The sequence below is a fragment of the Octopus sinensis genome, linkage group LG6 (genome assembly GCF_006345805.1).
Source record: "Octopus sinensis linkage group LG6, ASM634580v1, whole genome shotgun sequence".
Taxonomy (NCBI): Eukaryota; Metazoa; Mollusca; class Cephalopoda; order Octopoda; family Octopodidae; genus Octopus; species Octopus sinensis.
Window position 1 is genome coordinate 103,980,791 of NC_043002.1, and position 17,152 is coordinate 103,997,942.

Here is a 17,152-nt window from a genome sequence, read left to right on the forward strand (position 1 = left end):
AAACTGAAAGAAGCCAATCGTATATATATATATATATATATATATATATATATATATATATATAGGGAGAGAGATAGTGAAAGACCCCCTTCGGTCAAGACTGACCGTGGGTTTGCACCAGAAAGTTATCCTCCCAGGCACAAGTCCGGGCATGGTTGTTTATGGAAGACCAGCAGTCACCCATGCACACCGCCCCCCCCCCTCTCCACGCCACCAGTGTTATCCAAGGGAAAGGCAAAGGTGCCGATACAGCTTGGCACCTGCGACGTCACAACTCATTTCTACAGCTACTAACGGTCACTTCCAATGCTGCTGCTGCTGCTGCTACTACTACAACCAATGAAATGCTGCTACAACGCCAACCAGCACCACCAGCACCACCACCACCACGGTCACTTTGCTCAAAACCACATACCAAAAATGCTAGAAATGGCAGCCAAATAGGTCACCATTTCCCTACTAGTAAAAAAGTCTCCACAAACAATCAGGATTGCAACTTGTTGCAATTAACCCTTTAATTATAATTAATATAATCCTTACCAAATATGGTCTTTTCCATACCGATAAACTACTAGGGGTGAAATTTATTAATTTATTAACTTAATTATAGTTCACCCTTTTTGTAATATATATATATATATATATATATATATATATATATATTGTTATATTTCGGAATGTTCGTTTTGCCAGTTTAGCCATAAAAACACACGCACTATATATTTGGTGTTACTTTGCTTCAGTGTTATTTATTTTTTACATTATCTTAATCTTATTTCGGCCAGAGTTCTTTCGTCACACTCCTGTGACTTCACATAAAATGTCTTGCACACAAATATTTAGACGTATATATATATATATATAAATAAATATATATGTATATATTATATATGTGTATATATATATATATTATATATATATATATATATATATATATATCGTATCTGAAATTAGCAATGTTCTGTAGTGTTTCAATAAGGCCAGGTATTCAGCACAAACTGCGAATTGAGAGAGAACTGGCTCTTTATATACGTTCTCGACTAAGTCTTTAATCTTGTACAGAAGCATATATTTAATTTCTAAACGTATCAGGCCAGACTTGCAGAAGGTACGAATATTCCAGATATTATGGTTCCTTAAAAATGGTTCAGACCAGAATAATTGTTTCTTTCTCTGTTGTCGGTTCTTGACTTACTCCAGCATCAATGTGTTACGCCACTCGCATCGCATTTTGTACATGACACATTTTAACCCAGTTTGCACTGCATTGGATAAAAAAGAAAAGCCATGAACCGCTGGTTTCATTCTAGTCTGATAATCAATTCCAATTGATGGACATTTATGCTAACCACTGAACAGATATGTAGATTGCGTCAAGGCACTTGAAGCAATCTTTGATCCGTGCTCTGGCCGCAACGTGGATATAGACATCATTTACTCTACAGCCCAGCACAAGTAACATCGACTAGATCTCTATTCAGGAGATATACCATTATATCTAATCATTACCATAAGAAACATTCTTCTCACATCAACTGATCCTCGTCAATTAAAAGGTCCTGATAACCTTATTCTCCAATTCCGGTTCGCACAAATGATCACAGTACCATTTCGTTGGTGACTGAGGTTGTGCAGATGAAATTGCTTCGAGGCCAGACGCAAGTTCTATACATTTGAATATGGCCATTTTGCTCAGAAATTGTTTTGGAATAGAAGAAGGACTCGATAACTAGTATTTTCGAAGAGTATGCTTCTACAAACGACGTCCCCAAAGATTTGTTTTACACTCAGTCGCGTCAAATCCTGACACAAGAAGGAAATATTTTCCTTATATATGCGAAGTCATCATTTGGAATGTGTGTGGAAGTGTTTTGAAAGGAAGTTCTTCAAAGAACATAATTTCTTATGATGTAGTGTTGTGTCAAGTAACAGTATTTTACTTCATGTTGCTCGCGGTGAGGGTGTACTGTGGCAATTTTCTATCGAGATGGCTGTTACGTATTGATGGTCCATTTAGAGAAAGGATAAGAGAGCCAGTGGTATCTTATTCTCTCAACGCCTCTTCTTAGGCATGTAAATCAACTAACAACAGCATGGTGGCATCTAACCATTCGCTTGCCTATGCCTAAAATATTATTATGGAATGTGTTGCTTCCTTTTGTTATTTTCACCATCATTATTCGTGTATTTTAGCTGTTATTATTGTTCTAGCATTGGCGGTTTTATCAATGTTACTGGTGGTGGCTCATGCCATGCTCGTTGGTAGCCAGTCGATAGGATTTCTGTATTTTCATTGAGCTATCTTCTGCCTTCCTCTTCATGCCAACGGAAACTATATCCAGCTCCTCTATACGTGCTCCTCTTCATCCCTTATCCTGACAACGTCTGAGAGTCAGATATGTTTGTGGTTGACGAAAGAGATGGATGTACGTGGCTTTTTGTATGTGCAAGTATGTATTTTATGGGTTTGAGGCAGCGTGGTGTTTTCCTCCGGAAGTATGACCTAACAAATGCCCTTAGTCGCCCCCAATGCATTTGCAATTGCTGCTGCCTTAAGTTTTACTGGTGTTATTTTCGCTGTCGGCTGCGGTGTTGCTTCAGAGTGGTTAGCTGTTAAGTCCTTCGACTCGTTCTCCTTGCTCATGTACAAGTACAAATGTTAGCCGCATACACACACACACACAGGCACACATACACACATACACACACACACACACACACAACACACACACATATAAATGTGTGTGTGTGCGTGTGTGTGGAGGTGCAATGGCGCAGTGATTAAGGCACCGGGAAAGCGGTCGTAGGATCGCGGTTTCGATTCCTAGACCGGGCGTTGTGAGTGTTTATTGAGCGGAAACATCTAATGCTCCACGAGGCCCCGGCAGGGGGGGGGGGGGTGATCCCTGCCGTACTCTATCGCCACAACTTTCTCTCATTCTTCTTTCTGTTGGCCTGCTCGCTTAACCAGCGGGGTGGCATCATTTGAAGGCAAAAAAATGCGAAGTGCATTGTGACCAGCGATATGTAGCAACATCTGATAGCATGGTCGGTCACCACGTGATCACGTGATATATATATATATATATATATATATATATATATATATATGGCTACTTTTGGCCGATAAACTTGAGTGATTATATTTCAATATTTGCTCCAGCTGTCTCAGATTTCGATGGCAGAATATAACAATGTACAAGAAGATATATTTTTAAAAAATGAATCGTTAATTACGTATTTTAATGTGATAATGTGATACACGTGATCACTATTAAAGCAACATTATTAAAGTTCCCTCCCGCGATGGGAGATTCTGGCCTTGAGAGACGATACAGACAATCTCTTTAAAGTAAGTTGTTTACAACATGACATGTCAATAGACTTCACCATCAAACTCCAATATTGAGTTTAATGTAGAAATGTAGGACGAAAGTGTATTGTAGAAATGTATATAAATATAGAACTTTTCAGAGAAGCAGAGGAGGAAAAAAATATATAACCTGGAGACAATATAAACTGATGAATACTTAATAATAATGATTATTGATAAATAATATCGGAGCTGTTTTCAGAAATTAGTGATGAATATGACAAGAATGCATAGAAAGCTTTAGGCCTAGTTCAGAGTGTATATGGTAGAAAATATAGCTGTACTGAAAAGTGTATATACGTAATATTGATAGACTGTTTGTTGTATTTGCACTCACATTAACTTGACTTTGCCTTGATACACTTACTACATATACAGCAACACAAACACGCAACAATGCAATGCAGATGCGCTATTCGAAAGCATGCAAACACTAAAACATAAATGTAAAAAGAGTTTAATGTATATGTTTATTATATACTTATTGATACGCACGCGCAAATGCACATATACGCTTACACTCACTGGCACATAGAGAAATATATACAGCGTAGCATATTACATGGTATTATATACGCATTTTATATTTACGTATTAATTTATCAGCATATTGACATAAGCATTTATGTACGTGGGTAGGTGTGGTGATGGATGTGTACGCATAACTACTTTTGAAGTGTATCTGTTCGTATTTATCTATCTATCTATCTATTTGTCTGTCCGTCTGTCTAGCTAGCTAGACATACAGACAGAAAGACAGACAGACAGACAGACAGATAGATAGATAGATAGAAAGATAGATAGATAGATAAATAGATAGATAAATAGATAGATAACTAGATAGATAGATAATAGATAGATAGATAGATAGATAGATAGATAGATAGATAGACAGATAGATAGATAGATAGATAGATAGATAGATAGATAGATAGATAGATAGATAGATAGATAAACAGACAGACAGACAGACAGACATACATACATACAGACAGATAGATAGATAGACAGACAGACAGACAGACAGACAGAGAGATAGATAGATAGATAGATAGATAGATAGATAGATAGATAGATAGATAGATAGATAGATAGATAGATAGATAGATAGATAGATAGATAGATAGATAGATAGATAGATAGATAGATAGATACTCTGGGCGAATGATTAAGGAGAACACGATGCGACGTCGTTCATAGAACTTGAGACTGTCTTTACCATTTTCTTGTGAGCTCGCTTTTTGGTCATAGATTATTCTTATTTCAAACGTCCAGCCCTGCTCTGTTCCATGTCATACTAACTCTGCCTCAGGCTAAGGTTAATGATGAAAACATCACTGGAAATATTTGACTGTTTGCTGATTAATTTACTGCGGTAGTTCCGCTGATTAAACCAGTGAATACTTGCTGTCAAAAGCCACGGAAATAGTTTTACATTTGTCATTCTTTCTATATGTATACTTGATATATAAAAACAAAAATACGTAACTAAGTTAAATCTAATTAAATCTACTTTCACACCATTATGCCTGCAACTGTCAACACGCTAAAAGAATATCCTTCTCATGGTGATGGAGGAACTAAATAATTTTGAAAATCAAGTAGTAGGAGAAAGAAAGATGTAAGTATATGTTTTTAAAAAACCGCTCACATGGATCAGAATGAAGCCGGTTCGGGACGATTTTAAGAGGGTGTAAAAGAAGTATAAACAGTAACATCAAAGGGAAAAAGAAGCAATCGTAAGAATATCTTCATTCTCACCAGACGAATTCAAATCTAATTAGGTTTCACAAACAGCTCGTTATGTTTATGTTTTCTCAAAAAAAAAAAAAAAAATCCAAAAAGACAGACATACAAACGAAGAAAATGTCTACCATATACTGGATTGCATGCATCTCGGAGCACTTGGAAGGAAATAAAAAAAATTAATTATCGTAAGGAACTCATAATTTCTCACCATATCAACGTCATCAGCTTGAGAAATGCAGCAAAAACGGTTTCCATATATTTACGAGGAATGGCTTGTTAACAGCGACTACAATAAACATGAAAGTACTTTTAATTTCAAATGTTACGTTTGGCTTGCAGATAGCTTTTAAAATGAATGTTTTAATAATTACTCAATAAGAAGCATAAGTGTTTTAATTTATAGCTTTTCAACAAGTGGAGAATTGTTGGAAGGTGCGTCAAGAACTTACAACAATGGCATTTAATGCATTCCGTTTAAAAAATGAAAATAAAAACAAGTCGTGACTACGCACAAATCCATGGAAAACAGTTTAGTGTCGTCCACTTTTTGGTTGATGTGTCATCAAATATCGTAAAACATTTGAAACCTTGATCAGTGATATTTTCAAACTTGACACGTACAACAATATCGTCAGCAATAAATGGCTCTAAGCTAGAATTACTAGACTGCAGCAGCAGTAGCAGCAGCAAGAGCAGCAACAGCAGAAGTAGTAGTAGTAGTAGTAGTAGTAGTAGTAGTAGTATAGTAGTAGTAGTAGTAGTAGTAATAGTAGTAGTAGTAGTAGTGTAGCAGCAGCAGCAGCAGTTTTTGTAGTAGTAGTAGTAGTAGTAGTAGTAGTAGTAGTAGTAGTAGCAGCATCAGCAGTAGCAGTAGCAGTAGTAGTAGTAGTAGTAGTAGTAGTAGTAGTAGTAGTAGTAGTAGTAGTAGTAGTAGTAGTAGTAGGCTAGCAGAACCGTTTGCAAACCTATGATAATACTTTCGTCCGTTTTACTTTCTGAGTTCAAATTCCACCTAGGTCGACTTTGCCTTTCTTCCTTTCGTGGTCGAGGAGAAAAAAAAAAAACCACGTCTCAGCTGAGCAATGTGGTCGAGGTAATCGACCTAAAAAACCCTGCCCCGACATTGCTGGCTTCGTCATTGCGATGGAGCACCAACCTTCTGGCACATCATTTTTGCTTTCATGCTAATTCACTCTTTCCCTTTTTGAGACTGTTTGGTTTCTCGTTGACCGAACCAATTCCGCCCAAGAAATATATATATATCTATATATATATATATATATATATATTATATATATATACTATATATATAAGGATATAAGGAATATATATATAACAATATATAAGAATAATCAGCCGAAATTGCGAGGATAATCTGGTGCTTGTCTGAGGAAAGAACACTTCGAATGACCCGTCCTTGTTTCTTTGTATCGTCTATATGGATGTTTTGTTGTCCCTTTTTGTATCACCAAGCTGTCCAGATGTTTTGCGTTCTTGTTCCATTTTGTATTACACACACACACAGACACACACATACCACACACACACACATATATATATATATATACATATATATATTATGAGAGGTAGTCATACATTTCATTTAGTACACTCGTACATGCACACGTACACACACCGACAGACACACACAAAACACAGGAACATGCATATATATATCAATATGCGTACATGCGTATATATATCGATATGCATATATTTATGTGTATAGGTGTGCGTGTTTATGTATGTATATACAGTGTGGGGCAAAATAGGCTGACACATTTGTAGGTTTAATAGCATTTTTTTTCATTCTTTTCTCTATTTCACTTTTATTAAACCTTCAAATGAGTCAGATAATTTCGCCCCAAACTGTATATGTATATATACTGGCACTTCGTCGGTTAATACGATGAGTGTTGCAGTTCATCTACTCAATAGAACAGATTGTTCTTGAAATTAGCGTACACGTGGCTGAGCCCACTACAGACACGCGTGCCCTTAACATAGTTATAGAGATTCACGTCTGAAATAAAGTTAGATCCATTTTTACCAGTCGAGTGAAATGAAGCAACGTGAAATACAATGTGTTGCACTGGCAATCCTTTCTCCTAGCATTTTGTGCTAACTGTGCGTTGTTTTCATCTTTTAAACATTACTTGCAGTATCACCCGGCGTTGCTCGGGTTTGTTTCGACCCTTTAGAATTGGAATTTTTGAAAAGTAAAAATTTTTCATCATGTAGCTTGTTATTCTCTTTAAATGAACATTTTTCTTGTTGAAATAGACCGAAAAATGGCGACACAGCAGTAAAAAACAAATGTAAAAAAATAGGGATTTTCATAGAAAAAAGCATCTTTTTGATGTAAATAATTTTTGGTGTTAACATGGTCCGATTTGAAATTTTTCTTCTACGGAGGGAAAAGCAAACCTTCTTGCCCTTGCGCCGCAGGGTCTCGGAGGAGATAGTGTTAGTTGAAGGCTGCCAAACCTGCCACACACAGACAACTTCAGCATTATATATAGAGATTATAAACCTTTGATATACTTGATAGTATATTAAGCATTCAAAGTGAAATACGGTGTCCTACCAGCAAATTAATATATAGGTACCATTTGTCAGGAATGCATTTAACCTTTAAATTGGTCTCGACCAATAGTGTTACACTTCTAACTGTAAAGGCTACTTAAGCAATTGAAGCGTATTCATGGATTAGATGTAGTTCTATTTTTCTATCTTCTTTCGAATTGCATACATAGATGTATTCCTATACGATACGTCATAAGAGCTGTAAATTCTACAGATAAGCTGTAGAGTTAAACTAGAAATTGAACATATGAATATTTATGTACTGGATACACATAGTTCCCACCACATCACCATTAGATTAGTCGTCTTCAATTTGAGCATATGGTCTACATCCATCCGTAGTTTAGGTAATTTTATGTATATCAACACTGTGGCAAGAAAATATGAAACTGGAGTCAGCTGCTTATGCACAAGGTACTTTTCTACATTTGTTACAATGGCGGAACATTTTGAATTATTTATTACTTCCGTCTCTCATATCCGGTCAATAAATTTTTGAAAAGAAAAATTCCATTTCAGCTTTACGTTTTTCTTACCTTCATATTCTTTATATAGAGGCGATAAACATTTAAGTCAAATAAAGGTTAGTCACCAAGATTAAGGATTTAAGTTTCTCCTAAATCTAGCTAATGTGATAACAAACCAAATTTGGTTAAGAAATGTACACATATCAAATTTTGGGGCACATGCATCACAACAATATGTGCGCGACATGGTGATCTTCTATCAAGGTAAGCAGGGCATGACCTTGCAGGAGGACTCAGTCAGAATTTTCTTCAAATCGTGCAGCGCATCGCGCTCAAAAGGTCCCTGAATAAGGGCTGTTTAATGTTGAACTTAACACTCCTAAATCTAGCTATTGACATAACAAATTTAGTTAAGAAAGGTATACATATCAAATTTTGTCATTTGCTCTATTTAAAGTTAATGGAGGTGGCTACACCCGACAAAGGTATAAATCGTGTCCAACAAGTGTAAACACTCATGTAGATCGAAGTAACATGGTTGAGTTATTGAATACTTAACACGTGGGTTAGCTGGCAAGAATGGTCAGCAAGAAAGATGCAGTCAATTTCTCTACATGTGTTATATTGATTTTAACGAACGTGTAACCTCATGCATTTATGCAAATATCTATATATTTACTTCTGTGCTTCTATCATATTATGTATCTTTCTTTATATGCTATTTTCCATCTCTCCACATCTCTCTCACTCTCTCTCTCTCTCTCTCTCTCTCTTTCTCACTATATACACTATGCATGCACAATATATATATATATATATATATATATATATATATATATATATATATGTATATATATATAATTATATATATATATATATAATATATATATATATATATATATATATATATATATATATACATATGTATGTATATATATATATATATATATATATATATATATATATATAAAATTAATTAAGGGTAGAAATTGATATTTATCAATAAGACCAGTGGTCTAGCATATTAAAAAAGAATCCGAAGATTAAAATATTTATATATACCAATTAAGGACTGAACACGAAAAGTGGACAGTCAACATGCTAGATATAGACGTCAAATCGCCGTTCACCACAAAAGATTAATTAATTTTATATAAATAAATATGTTCTCTAACCGATAAATTGACTGCTGCTAATTATTAGCTGCAGGCTAGTTTTCTCGGGCCTCAACGCGCTAAAGTAAAGGCATTTGAAAGATATATTCAAATGTAATAGGCTGAACTCCATGCACGCGATATTTCGGTATCGTGTTTGCATCTAGTCCAGCAAATTGCATTTATAACGGACCATGCTGATGATGGCTGCAGTTTTCCTTGCGGAAAATAACAGTCGAAACTAATTAGTACATGGGTAATATTTTATTTCGTATATATTTCACTTGTTTATGCTATGGTTTTGTGCTGGTTGATCTGAGAACATAATCTTTTGTGGTGAATGGCGATTTGACGTCTATATCAGCATGAATCTTGAAGTCCACTTTTCGTTTTCAGTCCTAATTGGTATATATAAATATTTTTAATCTTCGGATTCTTTTTTAATATGCTAGACCACTGGTCTTAATATAAATATCAATTTCTAACCTTAATTAATTTTATATAAATAAATATGTTCTCTAACCGATAAATTGACTGCTGCTAATTATTAGCTGCAGGCTAGTTTTCTCGGGCCTCAACGCGCCAAAGTAAGGCATTTGAAAGATATATTCAAATGTAATAGGCTGAACTCCATGCACGCGATATTTCGGTATCGTGTTTGCATCTAGTCCAGCAAATTGCATTTATAACGGACCATGCTGATGATGGCTGCAGTTTTCCTTGCGGAAAATAACAGTCGAAACTAATTAGCACATGTGTAATTATTTTATTTCGTATATATTTCACTTGTTTATTGCTATGGTTTTGTGCTGAGTTTGATCTGAGAACATAATCTTTTGTGGTGAATGGCGATTTGACGTCTATATCTAGCATGTTGACTGTCCACTTTTCGTGTTCAGTCCTTAATTGGTATATATAGATATATATATATATATATATATATATATATATATATAGATATATACACACATATGTAGATATTTACATGTATATACATGTATGAAATTACATATATTTGCACAGATCACATGAAAACGTGTATAAGCACATGCATGTTATATACTTCTGTCTGTCTGTCTGTCTCTCTCTCTCTCTATATCTCTCTCTCTCTCTCTCTCTCTCTATATATATATATATATATATATATATGTATGTGTGTGTGTGTGAGTGTGTGTGTGTGTGTGTGTGTGTGTGTGTGTGTGTAGGCATATGCAAATATATGCATGTAAGCATTTGTATCTATTTATCTATATCTAGGATCGTGAATTATGCGGCAAGCATGAATAAATGTGAAAACCCGGATATGGAAAATAGAAAACAAGAAATATTGGAAAAAAATATCTACACACACAAAACTAAGGAAAACAAAATTTAAAAAAAACGAACGTATTATATTCCTGTAGGTTTAAATGAATACTTAGAAATAATTGGACTCATAAGAGTATGGTAAAACAAACGAAGCAGAAATAATAAGTTTCTTTAATAAAATTCTTCACTAAAATACGTTGAAGAAATCCTTTTAGTGGAAAAACATTTTTGTTTTTTCCTAAAATCGGAATATAAATATTGGGCTGAAAAACAAAATGCATTTTTTTTTAATTCGCACATTTATTTATTATTATTTCTTGAATTACTTTTTATTTTTATAGCTCTGCATGTTTTAAGATATATAAATCGATGGATATATAAAACAATTATGTTTTATATGCGCATACGAGAGTAAATGGTAACATATCCGTATACACTTTCGTACACATGAAAAAAAAATAGAGATACGCATGTGCGTCTACGTGTTTATGTATGTGTGTGTGTGTGTGTGTGTGTGTGTGTGTGTGTGTCTGTGTGTGTGTTGTGTGTGTGTGTGTCTGTGTGCAAAGACTTATCCACATGCACACACACAAATACGTACCTGCACAAACATTTCAGTAACTGTAACTCTCTTTCTCTTTCATATGTGTGCATATATATATGTGTGCATATATATATGTGTGTATATATATATATATATATGTGCGTGTGTGTGCACACCATATATTTATGCATACCAAGATATATTCATCTAGATACACACACAGACACATACATATATAAAGAAAGAGGGCTGCGTGCTTCATATATATAGACTCATACAATATTTATTCATAAATGCGTGTTCCCATAGTAACGAAAGGTAGGTATATCGTAGCTTATTGAAGCATATTTTCAAATGACACGAAGATTAGGAAACGAAGAAACAAAACGAAAACAACAACTGTATTAACACGAATAACAACAACAAGAATATATACCTTGAAAAAAATTCAAATCAGCAAATATGAGATAGTCTTCAACTAGCTGAAGGATATTGTACTAGGTTTGAGGAAATAACACTACACGCACACACATTTGCACGCACTCACAAACGCACACAAACGCACACAAACACATACACGTGTATGTATAGTTTTACTATATCATAACTGTACATCTTGTAATGTGTCAACTCCTTTCATACCAGGTTGAAGGAGACGGCTCTGGCAGCACATTGATCGCACCGTACGAAATACTGATTGTCGCAGCTGACTAGCTCAAAGAAGGCAGCTGGGCCGTGAGGTCAATTCGGAAGCTCGTTATTCAAATAAAAGTTTGTGTTAAACTAAGCAAAAACGCCACAGAAACCGATGAAATGCTGAACTCCGCTTCTGGATTGATTTGCATCAGCCGGGCATTTGGTTTTTCGCGCGAGCAGAGAAAAGTTTGAGGTACGGCAGTGTCAAGAAGCAAAACCGATTAGATGTTATATAGGCTTACACATACAAGCATACAGAAATCCCACGACTATCGGAGGGTGTGGGGATGTTCCAACCCCCACCCCCACAGAAAGGCCCCCCCCAATACCTATAGGACGCAGAAACCCGCGATATACTAGGTGCCGATTGGTGAACCGCCATATGGCAAGGATTACTGTGTGTGTATATATACAATATATATACATATATGTATATATATATATATATATATATATATATATATATATATACATGTATATATATATATATAGTATATATATTATATATATATATATATATATATATATATTCAACAATTGAGGGTAAAATTAATTAATTATTAATCAATTTCACCAAGTATTCAGTATGTAAAGGGACCATTATAGGCGAATTCAAAATATTACACTATATATATATATATATATATATATATATATATATATATATATATTATATATATATATATATATATATATATATATATATATATATATGTGAGTTGTGCTCTAGCCGAACGATCTGGGCAAATGATTTCTTTTCAGTGATCAGAGTTCACTCTCTCCATCAAATATCCCTAGTTTGATCAGGTGCCGAAGTGATCGCACAGCGTATTGAGATATGTTTTACTCAATATCACAAAGCACCATCCGGTCTAGGAATTGAACCCACGATCGGCAAATCATGAGTACAACACACTGAGCAATACACCATGCGCCCACAAATATCTATCTATCTATGCAACTATCTATATATTTCTATATGTGTGTTTACGTGTATGTATATATATATATATATGTAACTACCTATTTATGCATCTATGTATCTACATATACATATGTATGTATATATATATACATATATATACACATATATATATTATATATATATATATAATATATAATATTATATTAATATATATATATATAATAATATGAATGCTTGTACACGCGTAGTTATTGGTATTCTTAAAAACATGAAAATGGCCGGCGGATGTGATTTCTGTTATTGTGGGATTGAAAAAGAATACATGGCGAATCAGAATTACGCTCAGAATATTTAGAAATGCAAAAAAAAAAAGAAAGAAAAAAGAAAAAAGAAGTGAATCCTTTTCAGAAATAAGCAAAACCTCGAAGGACTACAGTTGACGTACAAATTGCAGATATTAAATGTGCATTTGCATATATCTAGATACATCTATGGATGTGTATATATATATATATACATATATAATATATACATAGGAGTGGCTGTATGGTTCCGGGTTAAGTCCCACTGCGTGGCATCTTGGGCATGTGTGTGCTGCAACAGCCTCGGGTTAACCAAAGCCTTGTGAATGGATTTGGTAGACGGAAACTGAGAGAAGCTACGTACGTCGTGTATATATACATATATATATATATATATATATATATATTATATATATATGTGTGTGTGTGTTTATGTGTGTGTGTGGGGGGTGGGGGAGGTTTGTGTGTGTTTGTGTGTCTGTGTTTCTACCCGACCATCGCTTGACAACCGATGTTCCTGCGGTACGTCCCGTAAAATAGCTTTCCGGCCAAAGGGCCGATAAAATAAGTACTAGGCTTACAAAGAATAAGACCTGGGGTTCGATTTGTTCCACTAAAGGCTGTGCTCCTGCATGGCCGCAGTCGAATCTCTGAAACAAATAAACAAACACACAGACACTTAATATGTATATATATAATATATATAGATATATATATATATATATATTATATATATATATATATATATATATATATATATATATATATATATGAGCGTGTCTGTGTGTGCGTGAGAGAGGAGAGAGAGAGAGAGAGAGAGAGAGATTAAACACACATGTGCATGTACATACACATGTGTGTGATTGTGTGATTTGTGCGACAGTCTGGCTGTATTTGAGTATAGGAAGAAAATTGCTATTACACAATTGACGGTATCCGGCTATTTAAAACTATACACACACACGCAGATCTACACACTAACTTACACACACCGAATCACACATGAAACACACGTATACAGATATATGCAGATAAACATATATATATATATATATATATATACTTTTGTATATATATATGTGTGTGTATATATATACATATACATATGTATATATATATATACATATATGACGCACATATTCTTTTTCATACACAGTCTTAGACATTCATATAGATGTACATTCACGCGCATACATACACATATATTGACACACACACGCATATCTACATAAATATATCTCAAGCGATTTGCTCTATTTTCTACTTTTATCACAAAAAAAACTCTCTCAGCACGGAGACACGCATTTCTCATACACTCGCACACATATAAGCTCACAGAAGCTCACTCGCACTCACAGACAATCTCACATACACACATACACACATATATTTATATATGCACACATCTATTTGTACCGTGAATTATAAAAATCAACGCCGACGTTTTCAATCTAGGTGTTAACTATTGCGAAAGTGAAATTTTAATTAAAATTGAGATGACACTAAACATAATGTTATTTGATAAATTGTTCACATTTTCTTTGGCAGTTTTATATGAGGAATTTTTTTTTCTAATTTATTCCATAAAATGAGAGAATTATGGATTTCTCTTAGACGCCACTTACTGCCTTTGATTAATTGTTAGAATTTGACATACGCAATATTTGCGAAATTTATCCATAAAAGTTTAAGAACAATGTATATTTAATATCCAGCGAAAATTTTTGATTCGGCAACGTTTCTTAATATCTCTGTCACCATTCTCTCTCTCCCTCTCTCTCTAACCTCTCTCTCTCTCCCTCTCTCTCTCTTTCTCTCTCTCTCATACATTCGTTCAAAGACACACATACATTACTCTCTGCGTATCTGTTTATCTCTATGTTTGCCTCTCTCTATCTCTCTCTTTCTCGGTCTCTTCTCTCTCTTTTTCTATTTACGCATGTATATATCTATCTGTCAGTCTGTCTGTCTGTCCTATAAGTCTATGTATCTATATATGCGTGTATATATATAAAACGTCACATCCGATCACAGCACCAATAACAGTTAAGCTTCGTGCAATGGCCATAGTCGATAACGATGGGGCAGCCAATATGTATATATGTATCTATCTATCTATTATTCTATCTATAATACACATCTATCTATCGGTCTGCGTTTCTACTCACCTATCGAGCTAGTATATGTAAATGTGTGTTTTCTATGTTAAGTTATAATAAAAACAAACTTCTATCAATCTGGATGATGCCTCACTCCTTTTTTGTAAGGTACATATTTTTTTATTCTAGAAAAAAAAAAACTGTCGATAATGACTTCGAAGTTTCGGCCTGCTGAGCCATCCTCGAACTATCGTACGTTTGCGATAAACCTAAGATTAAAATTATCCGGGACGAACAGTTGAATAATGTTTAGGTTGTGATGGAAACGAAATATGAATGATTTGTATTGATTAGTTTCGAGGTTGTTTATCAACATGGACCTAGTCATGCGTAGAAAACTTAGTGTTCAGGTGTGTGTATGTGTGTGTGTGTGTCAGCTTCTGTTCTTGGGGTTATTAAGGATTCACAAACGAATGTAGGGAGGTGAAAAGATTCGTTCGTCAGCAGATGTGTTGCTAGGTTTTGTTTCTGTTCGTTCTTTTTAGAAGCTGATGGATAATTAACCGTTTACTTTCGGGAATGAGAAGGTTAAATTGCAGAGTTCAGTCCAGTATTTAAAGATATGTGTTTATAGAAGATTCAAGTGGAAAGTCTAAAGATGGTCATTAGATTTCTATACTTGTTGCTGGTGACATTTATGAAATTTAACTTGCTTGTTTTGGGAAAGTTAGGGTCATCAGACAAGCATGTAAATTTTACATATCATCTGCTTCAACAATCCTGTGATTATAAAAGAAAGACAACACCAGAGGGAGTAATTGTATGTATACGCTACAAGATAATGCATTTCGTCAGTGGATTAGCTAGTTTACGTCATCAGTAATAAAGTATTCATATTTCATACAGAAAAGATATATCAATATACGGAGCTCTTAGGGTGGTGTATAGCAGACTCGTTACCGTCCCCGGGAAAATGCTTGCGTTTCATTCTTTCGGGATCAATAAAGTAATTACTGATCCAGCACTGGGGGTCGATGTAATTGCCTGAGTCCTTTTGTGAAATTGCTGGCCTTGCGCCAAAAATTTGAAACTAATATAACGAGTCTCTAATAGTAAGGGACCTATGATTACAATCAGAGGTGATGAATTAAAACAAAAGCTACTCTCTACATATTGATTATATACACCCGTGATATAGTCAAGCTGTTCTAATAGGAAATCGGTTATCGATTACTAATGCGTGTGATGTATTTGTAATCGATAAACAAAACCTACTTGTAGTTAGTGAATTTCATTGAAATAACGAAGAAGTTAACTTAGAAGAAAGCATTTTTTTCAGAATCCGACTTCAGACCATTCCCTTCGTTCGCTATTGCAGATGCATATTTGGGTAAAACTTAAGCAAGAGGAATGCCCAAAACACGAGGAAACAATCGTGCTTGCCAATACCAGATGATGATGATGTGTGTGTGTAATTGTGTGTGTGAGTGGGTGTCTGTGTGTGCGCGTGTGTGCGTGTTTTGGTATAAGTGTGTGTTGATATAAACACAAGGGTCATTTAAGGATGTTCAACGAAACATCTATGTTTCCAGAGATGCGGAGATAGAAACACAAGTGAAGTCGCGTGACTTAGCGCTTCTTGTTTTCGGATCGCGGTTGTAAAGGCGTGAGTTCAATTCCTGGCAGCTCACTGTGTCCTTGAGCAAGACACATTAGTTTTCGTTGTGTGCACTCCTCTAGCAAAAATGAATAGTACTTCTATTTGAAAAAGCTAGCCTTGTCCCATTCTGAGGACTATGTTCCGTCAGCCATTCGCATGTCAAGTTCACGAGCAGTTTGTTCCATTGGTCAGAACAAGAGGAGCATTTGTCGTAGACGACGGAGAACCAGAGAGAACCAAGCGTTTGTATGTTTATATCTATACTTTAATACTTGATTGTGCGTGCGTG